At 40.3% G+C, this 12,074-nt stretch overlaps 1 long non-coding RNA gene across 1 annotated transcript in view; it reads left to right on the top strand.

Moving 5' to 3' along the window:
• The window catches only part of LOC130155321 (uncharacterized), a 43,701-nt gene that overhangs the window by 4,502 nt on the left and 27,125 nt on the right, over positions 1–12,074 (top strand). The window contains exon 2 of the long non-coding RNA XR_008823999.1: positions 6,344–6,492. This is a non-coding gene — a long non-coding RNA (uncharacterized LOC130155321). The remainder of the gene's footprint in view (positions 1–6,343; positions 6,493–12,074) is intronic.

The raw sequence follows: 12,074 nt of genomic DNA, 5'->3' as shown, positions 1-12,074 counted from the left end.
TCGTGAGAGGACTCACTCACGCACCCGGCTGTCAATAAAGAAGTGTCTGCTTATCTGCATCACATTGGTGTCGATACGTCTTCATTCCGAGATTTCGGTGACATTTGCAATTTCCAGATTGCTTGTATGGCAGGGGATGCATGTATTGGCTGAAAAATCTCTATGCGTGCTCCTGCAATTTCAGCTTTGTGGATAGACAGATGTTGACAGAGGAAAGTATGGAAACGTTTGGATTTGTGGGGAAATGGAGGGAACAGTTCATCTGAAAGATGACAGAGTAAAACTTACTTTGTTGATTGTCCTACCCAGTATGTCTTAATATTGTATAGGTCCCCATATAAATACAGATTTTTGGCATTTCTTGGTCCCAGTGAGCATCAGTTCTCAGTCTGCACTATTATGCATGAAACAAATAAAAATTAGGTCTATCTTTGTCTAACAGTGCCAACAATTTGTCCACTATGCTGCTGTTTGCATGGAGGTTTGGGAACATATGCTGCTGTTCCTCAGCAGTCTGCAGGTTTATTTCCTGTGATGTTCAAAATGTAAGTGTTGGCCATAAAGCTTTAGACGTAACTGTGGGGCACCTAGGCTGCATCCAGATGCTATCAGGGAGTCACGAACTTCTGTGGGGAAGACTTTAGAGTGAGAGCTGTTGGCAGCCAGAAATACTGCTGATTTTGATTCACCTCTGTCATGAAGTTCAGATAGCATGGAGTTTTGTTTCTGGAGCTGGTGCTGCAATTTCATCTCCTTATTTGAAGATGTAGGGGGAAAAGTTGCATTAGAGGATGGCAGTATTGATGTGTGTGGGTGGTTGGATGCTGATGTACAAGGGCATGTAATGAAGGAACCTGTGTGTAAGAAAGTAGCAAATTGGTTTTTTGGTGGTGCTTTTGTTCTGAAGCTCAATTTAAGTGCAAGTTCTTCTGGACTTTGCTGACTATTGTAAAAGTGTTATGTTTGGTTTCACTCAGATTTAGACAATATTCCAGATACAGGTTGCAAGTAGAGGTCTTGATATGTTTTCAAAATTACATTAATAGACGTAAAAGTGTGCAGATTATTGGTTGACAACTCTCTGCGTGTTATTGGTATCACTGCTGAGTTCAGATCAGGCTCCACTGCAATGCTGAATCTACAAGTTATAAATCTGGCATGGACAGAGCTCAGGATGCAAGATCAGACACCCTTTCTATACTGCAGTTCAACACCCAAAAAGTAGCAGAAAGCCTATACATCAAGTGAATGTACTTTAGTAAGAGACTTACATTTAAGTAACCATACCTTGCATTGTGCTTCTGTTATTGGACATAAAACCATGAGGTTTGCTTTGCCATATACTGTTAGAGCTGAGAGTAATTTCTGGCTTGTGGCTGATGTATAGAAAGTTGCGGGTTTTAAAAGCTGTACTGAAAGGTCAAAAAGGCTGTGTGTTGCACCATTTTGTACTGGGACAATGTGGTGAAACTAAAACGGGGGGTCGTGAAATTTCAATTCTATACAAAGCCAAAAGGGTAGGAAAGGCCATGTTTTCAGATGTTTCAGCTCTCTGTGAAAAGTATTTCAAGGGTTCCCTGTTACTGCATGTATTGAGTGCAATATAAAGCAGCAAACTAAGTGCTGTTATTCTATGGACTCACAGTGTACTAGGTAAAAGCACATCCTTTGTGTGGAATTGCTTGTTATGCATAATATCCCTCTACAAAAGAGGTACTAGTATGATGTATCCCACATGGCCTTCTTTGGTGACATCACTAGAAATGCTTACTGTGAGCTCTGATTTCTTTATTACAGCCTAAATATTGTGAGTGTCACGACATCTTTTTGTTGTGTAGGCAAGCTGGTATGCTGATAACTTCTGACTCTCAAAAACGAACAGAAAATTCGCATTGCAAAGTAGAAACCTGGAGAGTGTGCTTTGGGGCCAAAAGTCAAGTGCAGCAGCACTCAAATTCAGCAGCGGATCCAAGGAATTTAAACTGGAATTAGCAAGGTCAGAAAAGACAGGGCTCCAAGAGGACATGCCTTGGAAAAGTCAGTTAACCTACAACATTATGCAAATTATTGCAAGCAATGGCTGCTGCATTCTACTGTAATTGTATACTGTATTTTGGAAATCTTGGGGATTTTATTTAGTTAGACCTGGATACCAGGATAACCTAAGCAGTATATTAGCTTTTAAGAAAAATTTAATTCTGCAGTGAGAATTTGATTGATGGTGATTTGAATGCAACTGTTAAATTTCTTGGTGTGGAGTTGGGAATGTTCTTAGGTACCACCTCTGTAAAATGCGCATAAGCACTTTCTAATATGGAGGAATGATGCTTTTCTAGACCTTTGGTTGTTTCTGCTTGTGAAAATACTATCCTTTGCCTTTCTTGCACTAGCACTTGTTAATACACATTTCTGTTTGTGGAATTTTGACATCTTCAGTAAAACTGAGGTGGTTGGTAGGCTTAAAGCAACCTAGTAAATATAAAGCCTGAGAAAAATTTATGCAGAAAGAATAGAATAAAATTATTATCCGAAACAGTGTGATACTGACTGTGATTTGGACTGTGTTGAGGTTTATATCCAAATTCACACATGCTAAGACTAGTTTTGGAGCCTGGACGCAAAGCTAGCATATCTGTGAAGACTAGTGGGTAAAGCTTTCTGTCCTGAGTACATCCAGAGCTTGAAGTTTCACACCTTCTCATGCTGGTTTGCTCAAACAGGCTCCTCCTTCCCCCAGGAAGAGAAGATTAATGGCTACATGAGAAGTTAGGGCAGGCTAAGTGTGTCATTGAATTGCATAAGCCCACAAGGTGAGTTGTAAAGGCCAAGGAGAAATGTGTTAAGAGACAAGGAAGGTAATAGGAATTCAGGATCAAACTGCTGATGTGTAAAACTTACTCTAGGATGAGCTTCTCTTAACCGGCAGTAGAGAACCTTCCACTTCTGTATCCCTTTCCTAGGATGCAGGAAAGACAAAATGCATAGACCTATCTAGGACCTACCCAACAGTGATTTGTACAGTTCAGGTTCATATTTGACTCCTCAAGAATAGTAGCTAGCAGTCCTACTGCTTTCAAGTATTTTAGATAGCTGCTGGGTGAAGATCAGCTTCCCTTCAAAAGTGGGTTTAGTTTTGGGGCAGGTATCCTATCATCCCAGCTTAGTTTGGTTTAGGTTATTTTTGAGAATGCTTATTCTAGTTCATAAACTATAAGAGACCTGGGAAATGATGGCTGGAAAACACCAGCGGTTGTTTGCATGCAAAAAGCTGGATATAGTCACTATGCCAACCAAGAAACAGACAAACTCGGTCTTTATCACTCCATTTAAATTTCCAGGACGGTTAAATGAGACAAAATGCATGCAAAGTTACACGGCAGTTTGGTAGCTCGTCCTGTGAGGGAGCCGACCTCTCTTTTATGCTAGTTTGCTGGTTTTGGTGAACCTTTTTGGTAAACCTGCTTTTAAGTATGGACTCACACTTGATGTAACAGCAGTGGTACTAAGGGGTTGGTCTGGAATTCTTTCTCTCCCAGTATAGAGCCAGGCATTGAAAATAATTTCAGTTTGCTTTTGAATTTATTTTTTTTTTCCTGTAAAGCCCATTTCTTTAAAAGACTAGTGAAAGAGGAATAAGTTTACAGGATCTGGCAATGTTTCTGCAAAAGCTCCATTTTAACCATAGTGTATTTCCAGAAAAAGACAGTAGAGGGGGCTCGTGAAATACACATGCTTTGTTACTTTCTGCAGCAAAATAAATTTCTTCATTTTTCTGCTGCTGGGGGTGGAAGAAGGTGCTGAAATTGTTTTTCAGGCAGCCAGCACACCACCACTGTAGACTGGAAGCTGAGGATAATTTTGAGAGAATGCCAAGTGAGATCTACAATGGAAAAAGCCTAAGGCACCTGAGGAAGTTAACTTAGGGTTACGTTTGATTTTTGGTTTTAATGTGTGGAATATATATGGAGCATGGAGTGACCTCACTTCCTTCACTGTGTAGTTTGCGGTCCTAGATTCAACAGAATAAGCTTTTTAAAATACTTTTCATATTTTAATCATTTTGGCAAAAATTCATTCCATTTTCAAATAATCACAAATTGTGACAACATCCCTTTGTGCAGAGATATAATCAAACACTAGATTTCCCACTGTAATAACACAATCTTAAATGCAACATAAATGTGGAAGGGGTGGAAAAGGTGAGTCAACAATGAACAAGAGCTATATGGGTAAAATAACCCAGTTAGTAGTATATGTCATGATACAAAGATATACACACACATAAGCGATTTGATTGATAGGTTTTCTTAGTTAATAAAATCTTATATGTTTTCCTGTGTTTCAGGGCTGTTTCTTCATGGGTTTTTTGTCCTTAATGTGTCAGCATGTTGATAAGCCGAAGTATCACAAACACTCGGAACAGAAATCCAGTCCTGCTGTAGTAAACCAGCATTGTTCTAAATGTTACATATATGACAGCATTTTGTTCTTTTTCTTCTATGTTTTAAGCATCTAAAAAGAAGTGCTCTAAAAGCTACCAGTTGCACTGTTCCAGTGCCCTGTCTGCCAGCATGCCTGGGACACTAAACCAGCGCACAATTAGCACATTACTTGTTAACAGAACAAATACACTATTGACTCAGAACAGTACTGCAAACAGTAGGACATAATACAACATCGATTGGATATGTGCTTGACTGTTCTCTTAATGTTTACTGTGCTGTTGAACAGATTAGAAAGTTGAACAGATTTCTTTTTGAGGTTTTTCTCACTGAAACACATTTGCCATTCAACATGCTGCGTTCTGACGTGACTTAACTGTTGACAGGAATGACCTTCAATTTGCTGTCCGTGACATGTATTGAACCTTGGTCAATACTCCCTTGCAGAGACATGGTCATAAGTGGTGTGTGGTGTGTTTAGTTCCATATTTCCCTTTCATAATAACATTGACATAACCAACGCACTGCTGGAACTATAGTGTTGTGTGTTGCGTTTTTTTCCAGGTAATTGAATTCACATGGATTTTGGCCTCATGTCCTGTAGGAAACCACAAGAACAAGGTGCTGAAAAATCCCCTGAAAGCTAGGCAATGAAAGTGGACCTTTACAGACCAGAGCTTTTGCTGAAATGTTATGTCCTGCGAAGTACATTACAAATGTTCATTGTTAATGGTGCTTAGATGTTACCTGAAAACAAAACCCTCCCAGTAAAGCAGCCAAACAGGGTGATTTTTTCCATGCAAAGGACTACAGTTGTGTTCTGTGTATGTGTGCCTGATGCAGAGTAATATGTCCTGGGGACTCTGAAAATGTATCAAAACCCGTAACAGGCCAGTTAGTAAAAGTATCTCATTCTGAATACATGTTTTCTCTGAAGTACTTTGTCAGTAAAATACTGGGTAGGTATAAAGAGTGTGCACACACACACACACCCCACACACACACGCAAATTCTTCACAGACCAAGTGCTGTGCAATACAGATGTTGTTCACAAATCTTTGTCAGAAAGATTTTGTTGTAATGAGAGCTTTTTTATTGCAGAATATAATACACAAGGTTTGGTAGAAAGGTGCTGTACTGCTTCACAGCTCATCTCAGCCCGTATTGCTCTGTGCAGTCATGCACGTGTGACAGAATATCCTTGCATTTCCTGAGCTGCGTCTGGTGCAGAAACCAACCGTACAGCTTTTCATTGCTTTTTGCAGCTTTACTGCAAATTAGGTTTACCTTGAAGTCGTAATGAAGTTGTTCCATTTGTTCCTCGTACTTTGATCCTGTGGCCTATGTTGAAAAGTGGAGTAGTTGGGCTAGGAGGAGGTGTTTTACAGGCAGCAAAAATCCTCTGGGAGCTGGCTAAGCAAGGTCAGGACTAGAGCAGAGCTGCCTAATCTGACATGTGATCCTGAACTGTAGAAAACTTCAAGTTCTCTGGACTTCTGAGATCTTAAATACCAATCAGAGGAAGAATAGAAACCATCAAAACCTTCCCTTTCTCTCTATTTTTTTAAGAAGCAATCAATTATTAAGTCACTTCCTACTGAAAAGGATCCAACCCAAACTCTAATGCTTAACCCTGTCACTTTTGTCGTCTGAGTCAAGCACAGAGGAGTTACAAATTCTCTTGCTTTGAGGAATGGGGAAGCAAGAAATACAGTAAAAGTATGCTGTGCTATTTCTTAAGTGGACTGAATAGGAAAGGCAGAAGTATTAATGACAAACTGTACACTTTGCCACATAGAGGAAGCTTGGAGCAAAATAAATTTAATTACTTCAGCATTTGTTGCAGCAACTTTACAAACTGATGTATTTTTATACTAAACTAGTTTTTTTCCTTATGCCAGGTATTTTATTTGAGGACCAGTGTCAGCACAAATCTTTCTGTCTTCAGCCTGCTGCAAGCCACAGATGCTACCTGCAGGACCAGGGATCAGTCTAGAGTTGATTACATCTAAAGAAACAGTGGGTGAGGAAAGTAACTATAGCTGAAAAGGTGAGCTGTGCTCCATTGTTGCCATAGATCTTGAATTATGTTTTTATCTGTGTGGTTTTGTTTTATTGTAATTTTTCCTCTTCCCCCGTGCACACCCACCCACCTGCTCCCCCATAAATACAGAACACTACTCTGAAGCATGTCCACCACATGGCCTCTATTAGAAATCAAACTGGCCAGCCCAGATTTTTATAACCACAGCAAAATTAAGCTTTTGGGTGTACTATTTCAGGTCCAAGCAGACACTGAAGGAGATGATAGCAAACGCCTCTTCTTAAGACTATATAACTCTAGTTTTAGTTGGGCAATAGATACTGCCAACTTATATGTCTCACCTGATTAAATGACTCAGTATCTGAATGGAAGTCCCTTTCTACCCCAAATCAATATGATTTTTAGGGAGAGCTAAGAAAAAGGAACTGAACTGGATATTTGTAATGAGAAGGAAAAAATCCCTCCCTTCTTTTTTCTATGGAGATGAAAAAGAACCCCAAACCACAGGCCCAAGTCTTGCCAAACTCATCTTTACTGGAAGCAGCTGAGTCTTTGGACAAGCTGGAGCTGGGTTAATGAGCAGAGTACAAGTGGGTTTATTCCAACAGAGGTCTATACTGCATGGAGCACTCACATGAATCACTGAGTGACATGTCTCCTGCAGTCCTTGACATAAGTCTTTCATGTTGAGGTACTTTCAGTTTAATGGGTCATTAATGGTGCATCTTTTGCATCATCAAATTCCCTCAAGAGCTGCTCATCTTTGTTGGCTTATGCACAGCAATATCCTTCTAAGTCCTTGGCATCTGTCCCCTGTATGTAATTATGTAGAAATTAATCTCCATGCATGTGAATAGCTCATTTTCCAAGAATGACGTGAGAGCTGCTTGCATTGTTACTAGTAAAGCACCTAGATTTATCAAACAACTCTGCAAGGAACAGGCACATAAACTTCAATGTGTAAATAATATGTTAATATTCTAGCTGTCTGGTCTACACTCAGATGTTGGAATGCAAATGCTTTCTTTTTTCTGTGAAGACAGCAAATGTTACATGTTATCCACTATGTAAATGTCCTTAGATAACATTAATCAAAATGGCTTATCAGCTGCAAAACATACTTCTAGATGTGCATCTTCAGGGCAGCCCAAAGCCAAATGGGTGACAGGCTTCTAATAGATGGCTCATGAAACCCTGTTCTGCCAGCACTTGTCTTTGTTAAAGCTGAACTGTAGTCCATGTTCTCATCCCGTGATACAGGGTGTGATATATGTGGGCTGGTCTTAGAAACTCTGATTCCTTCATGCCAGAGGAAAAACAGGAGCATGAAAGCAATGCAAATATGCAACCCAAACACACGCAAGTCTTTTTCCCACAGATCCCTGAACTTTGAGAGTTTCTTGCAAGACTAGAAAGCTAACTGAAGAGAAGCATCCAGTCAAATCCACACAGAAGTTCCCTCAGAAGTCTGATGTCCTAGTGGTCTATGCCATCATTTCGAACGTAGTAAATGTGCATTTCCAGTGGTATATGCTGTTACTAAGATAAAAATTGGAGCCCATACTAATATGGTAGGTTGGCTTCTCTATGTACAGCAGAACAGAAATTGGGTCAAGGAATGAGCAGGAAGTCAGCAGTGACACTGCTTCACAAGCAACTAGTTTTGTACTTGGGGTTGAAACTACATAATCCATAAGCCACTAACTGTATATACAAAAATGTGAAGTTCAACATATTCTATTGATAACTTTCTGAGCAATGGTTTCCTGTTACTTTCCATGCAGCACAGAGTTAGCTGTGTTAACAAAATAAGAACTGGATGTGTTTAAAAGCTGCCTGCCCATTCGAGTAATATGGTTCATGTGAGCGTAGACCTCCACGTTCTTGGGAAGGTGGGGCAGCCAGTAGTGGAGTAACAAGCCTAGACAGTCTGTTTGATTGCTCAGCCTCACATTGGTCTGTAGAAAAGCACGTCCTGTTGGATTCCATTTCCAAATATTTTAAGAGCAAGGGGATAATCAAGGATGCATTTGTTGAGAGCAAATTGTGCTTGACCAGCTGGATTGCTTTCTCCAATGAAATGGCTGATTGTATGGTTCAGGGGAGAGCAATGGACACAAACTACCTTGGTGTTTAGAAAAGCTTTTGACAGGATCTATCACAGCATTCTTGTTTGGAAGCTGTGGTATGGGCTTGAAGAACAGATGGCCAAATATGCTTAAAGTTGCCTGAGCTGCCGGTCTTGGAGGGTAGTAATGATGGGCCAGATGTCCAGCTAGCAGCTGGTTAAGAGTAAAGTACCCCGGGGATTGATTTGGGAGCTGTTATTGTTCAATAACTTCATCAACAGCCTGGATGATGAAACAAATTGCCCCTATGGCAATTATTAAGTTGCCCTTTATATATGTGTAGTAGTTAGTAACAGAACCTGTGAGGCTACTTATTTTCTGGTGGTAGACTTGGGATTTTTTTGCTAGTGCTGGGTTTTGCAACACTTGATCTTCTGTGAAGCTGTCGAGAACTTTTAAATAAGCTGATGTAGTGGATTTACCTTGGCTGGAACCAGGTGCCCACCAAGCTGTTCTATCACTCCCCTCCTCCAAAGAATGGGGTGAGGGGTGAAAATAAGCTGTCAAAAAAGCTTGTGGGTCAAGGTAAAGGTAGTTTAAGGAAGCAATAGTTTAATGAAACATGTGTGGAAGCAAAGGAAAACAAAAGATGTTATTCTCTACTTCCCATCAGCAGGCAATGTTCAGCCACTTCCTGAGAAGCAGGGCTCAGTATGCGTAGTGGTTGCTCCGGAAGACAAATGTAAATAACAAATGCCCCCACTTCCTCCTCCTCTCTCTTAGCTTTTATATCTAAGCAGATGTCATATGGTATGGAAGATCTCTTTGGTCACTTTGGGTCAGCTGTCCTGGCCATGTCCCCCGCTCCCAAGGTCTTGCCCACCCCCAGCCTAGTGGTGAGGATGGGGAATGTTGGAGAGACAGCCTTGATGCTGTGCGAGCGCTGCTCAGCAGTAGCCAGAACGCTGGTGTGTGTCACCACTTTTCTAGCTACCAGTACAAACCACAGCACTATGGGGGCTGCTGTGGGGCTCAGCCAGACCCAATGCAGCTGCATTTACTTGCCAGTATTAGAAATAAAAAGGGACCCTGGTAAAGTAGTATGTGGGACCTTGTTAAGTCCAGTTCCATGAGCAGCTTAAAACCTTATGAACAAGGTGAAGCAGTCCAGCTCCAAGAGCGATTCAATTATTATTTTAGTAAATCTTATACATTTGACTTGCTGGAGCAGTTTAGTACCTTCATACAATATAAAGATTAGATTACAATGTTATTCTCTTGCCAAACAGTGGCACTTCAAAATAGGTCTGAGTTCCTATTTTGGTGTAATTTTCCAGAATAGTGGCTTGCTTAATGATTTATGCTGAGAGGACTTTTGCTCATATTAACACCTTCAAAGTACAAGCTAGAAGACTAGAATCTATCAAAAGACTTTTTTTTTTTTCTCCTGATATAATGTCTTAAATTCTGAACTAATTATTTAGTGGCTGGAAATATGCTGTGATCTCACATAAAATAATTTTCTAGGTGGAAGGAGAAAAATAGTATCTTAATTTTGGTGGTCCCTGAGGAGAGCAGAAGTAAAATACTGTTTCCAATACAGACTTTCAAGATTTTGTGGCATTAATTAAAAGCATGATTTGGGGCTGTTATCTGTTGAAGGGCATAGAACTTGCAGTGCCTAACAAAGTGCTCTAAAAAGAAATCACTTCAGTTATGCATCGTGGATGCTGGTGCTTTCATACAGGTTTGTGTATGTTTGTCATGATGCTTGTTTTGTAAGAACATAATATAAGAAGGGCAATACTGAGAAAAAAAGTCTCCCAGCTTCCAGTCATTTTCAGTTCAAGGAACCTCCTAAGCTTCATATAGTTTCTCAGTACCGAGTATCTTGGTGAACTTTTTTCCCATGTTTCTGTGCATCCCCTGCCTGACTGCATGTGAATTGTTCACATCCAGGACATCTTGTGGCAAGGAATTATACAGTTTAACTAAGTACGCCATGGAAAAAATAGGTTCTTGTGTGTTCTTGAACCTGCCACCTGCTAGTATCGTTTCACAAACCCCAGGTCTTGTGCGGGAAGAGGCAGGCAGTAGCTAGCCCCTATTCACCCTCTTCTTGCCACTTATGATTTTACAGATATCTTTTGCTCTTCTCTATCATCTTTTCTAGATGAGAAAGTCCTGGTTTATGCAGTCATTCTTTATATGAAGGCATTGGCTCTTCAGACCACTGGCCATCCTTGTCCCTCCTTGAACTTTTTCCAGTATCAGTCAGGTGTTGTTGAGGATGGGTGAGAAGGACCAGAATTGCAATAATTATCCAAGCTCTGGATGAAATGTGGATTTAGACAGCAGAATTGCAAAGTTCTCTGCTTTTTTAATAATGCTGAATTATTTCAGAGTTTTGATGACGGTGTACTGAGCTGATATGTTTTCTTGTCTAACCCTAAAATCTAGCTCTCGAATCAAAATAGGCAGGATGTTCCCCATCATTGTGTCAGTGAAGTTTGGGCTGGTGTTCCACTTACGTCACTTTACATCAGAGCTGATGTGTCTTTCTAACACTCTGTTACTTAGTCCTGTAGGTTCTCCTGCAGTTCTTCACAATCTGCTTTTCTCTTTACTAACTTAAATAACAAAATTACTAGACTTTGTGAGTGACTATTTATCCCCTTTTCCATGTTGTTTGTGAATAGCTTTCCACATATGCTGCAGTGTGACTAGTGGTTATCACCAAGCAGCCAAATGCATTGGTTGTTTTGAGGCAGAAAAACTGTAGTTGCTGAAGAATGATGGAACTGATTCAGATTTAAACATGGGACTGTGATGCGAGTGTGTTTGCTAGGTCATTACTGTTGATTTTGGACTTTACACCCATTAGCTCAGGTCCACTGTTTTACCCACAGCAGCGAGACTGGGGCTGCTGTTGCAGGATCCCCTCAGATAGTCTGCAGTTTGTTCCCTTGCTCATAACCTGCAATTCTACCTTTCCAGGTAGTGCATACACAGGAAACTTGTCTCTGCTTCTTGGCAGAGAGCTGCTGACCGCTGGCTTCTGCTTGCTTTGTTTTTTACTAATTCTCCTACTTCAGTCTCCATGGTTTTCAATCAGTCCTGAATGAATTACTGTGGACCTGCTTGGGTAAGCTTCGGCTCAGCGTTTGGCATGTTTCTGCCACCATTTGCTTGCCCAGCCAGCCTAGACCTGGCTTACTTTTATCACTTCAGGCTTATGTATGATTAAGCAAAATTTCACTGATATTGCCCATATAATTCTGCTTAGAAACAGTTTTCTGTGAAATACAAAATAGGTTTTTGTTAATATTTTCTCTGTGAAATACACAGATACCTTACAGAAACCAAACATCACCGATACAAGTTAATTTAAAAAACTAATCTAATTCCTTCAATTTCATTGGAAGAATATCAGTCATTAAAAAAAAAAACCCAAGCCAGAAGGAGGTTTGATTCTGCATTGGTATTCGTAAGGTAGAAAGCTACGAAACTGAGCAAAAG

This window comes from Falco biarmicus, chromosome 9 (genome assembly GCF_023638135.1).
Source record: "Falco biarmicus isolate bFalBia1 chromosome 9, bFalBia1.pri, whole genome shotgun sequence".
Classification (NCBI taxonomy): domain Eukaryota; kingdom Metazoa; phylum Chordata; class Aves; order Falconiformes; family Falconidae; genus Falco; species Falco biarmicus.
The sequence above is the reverse complement of the archived record's forward strand: the minus strand, read 5'-3'. Positions and strand labels throughout refer to the sequence as shown.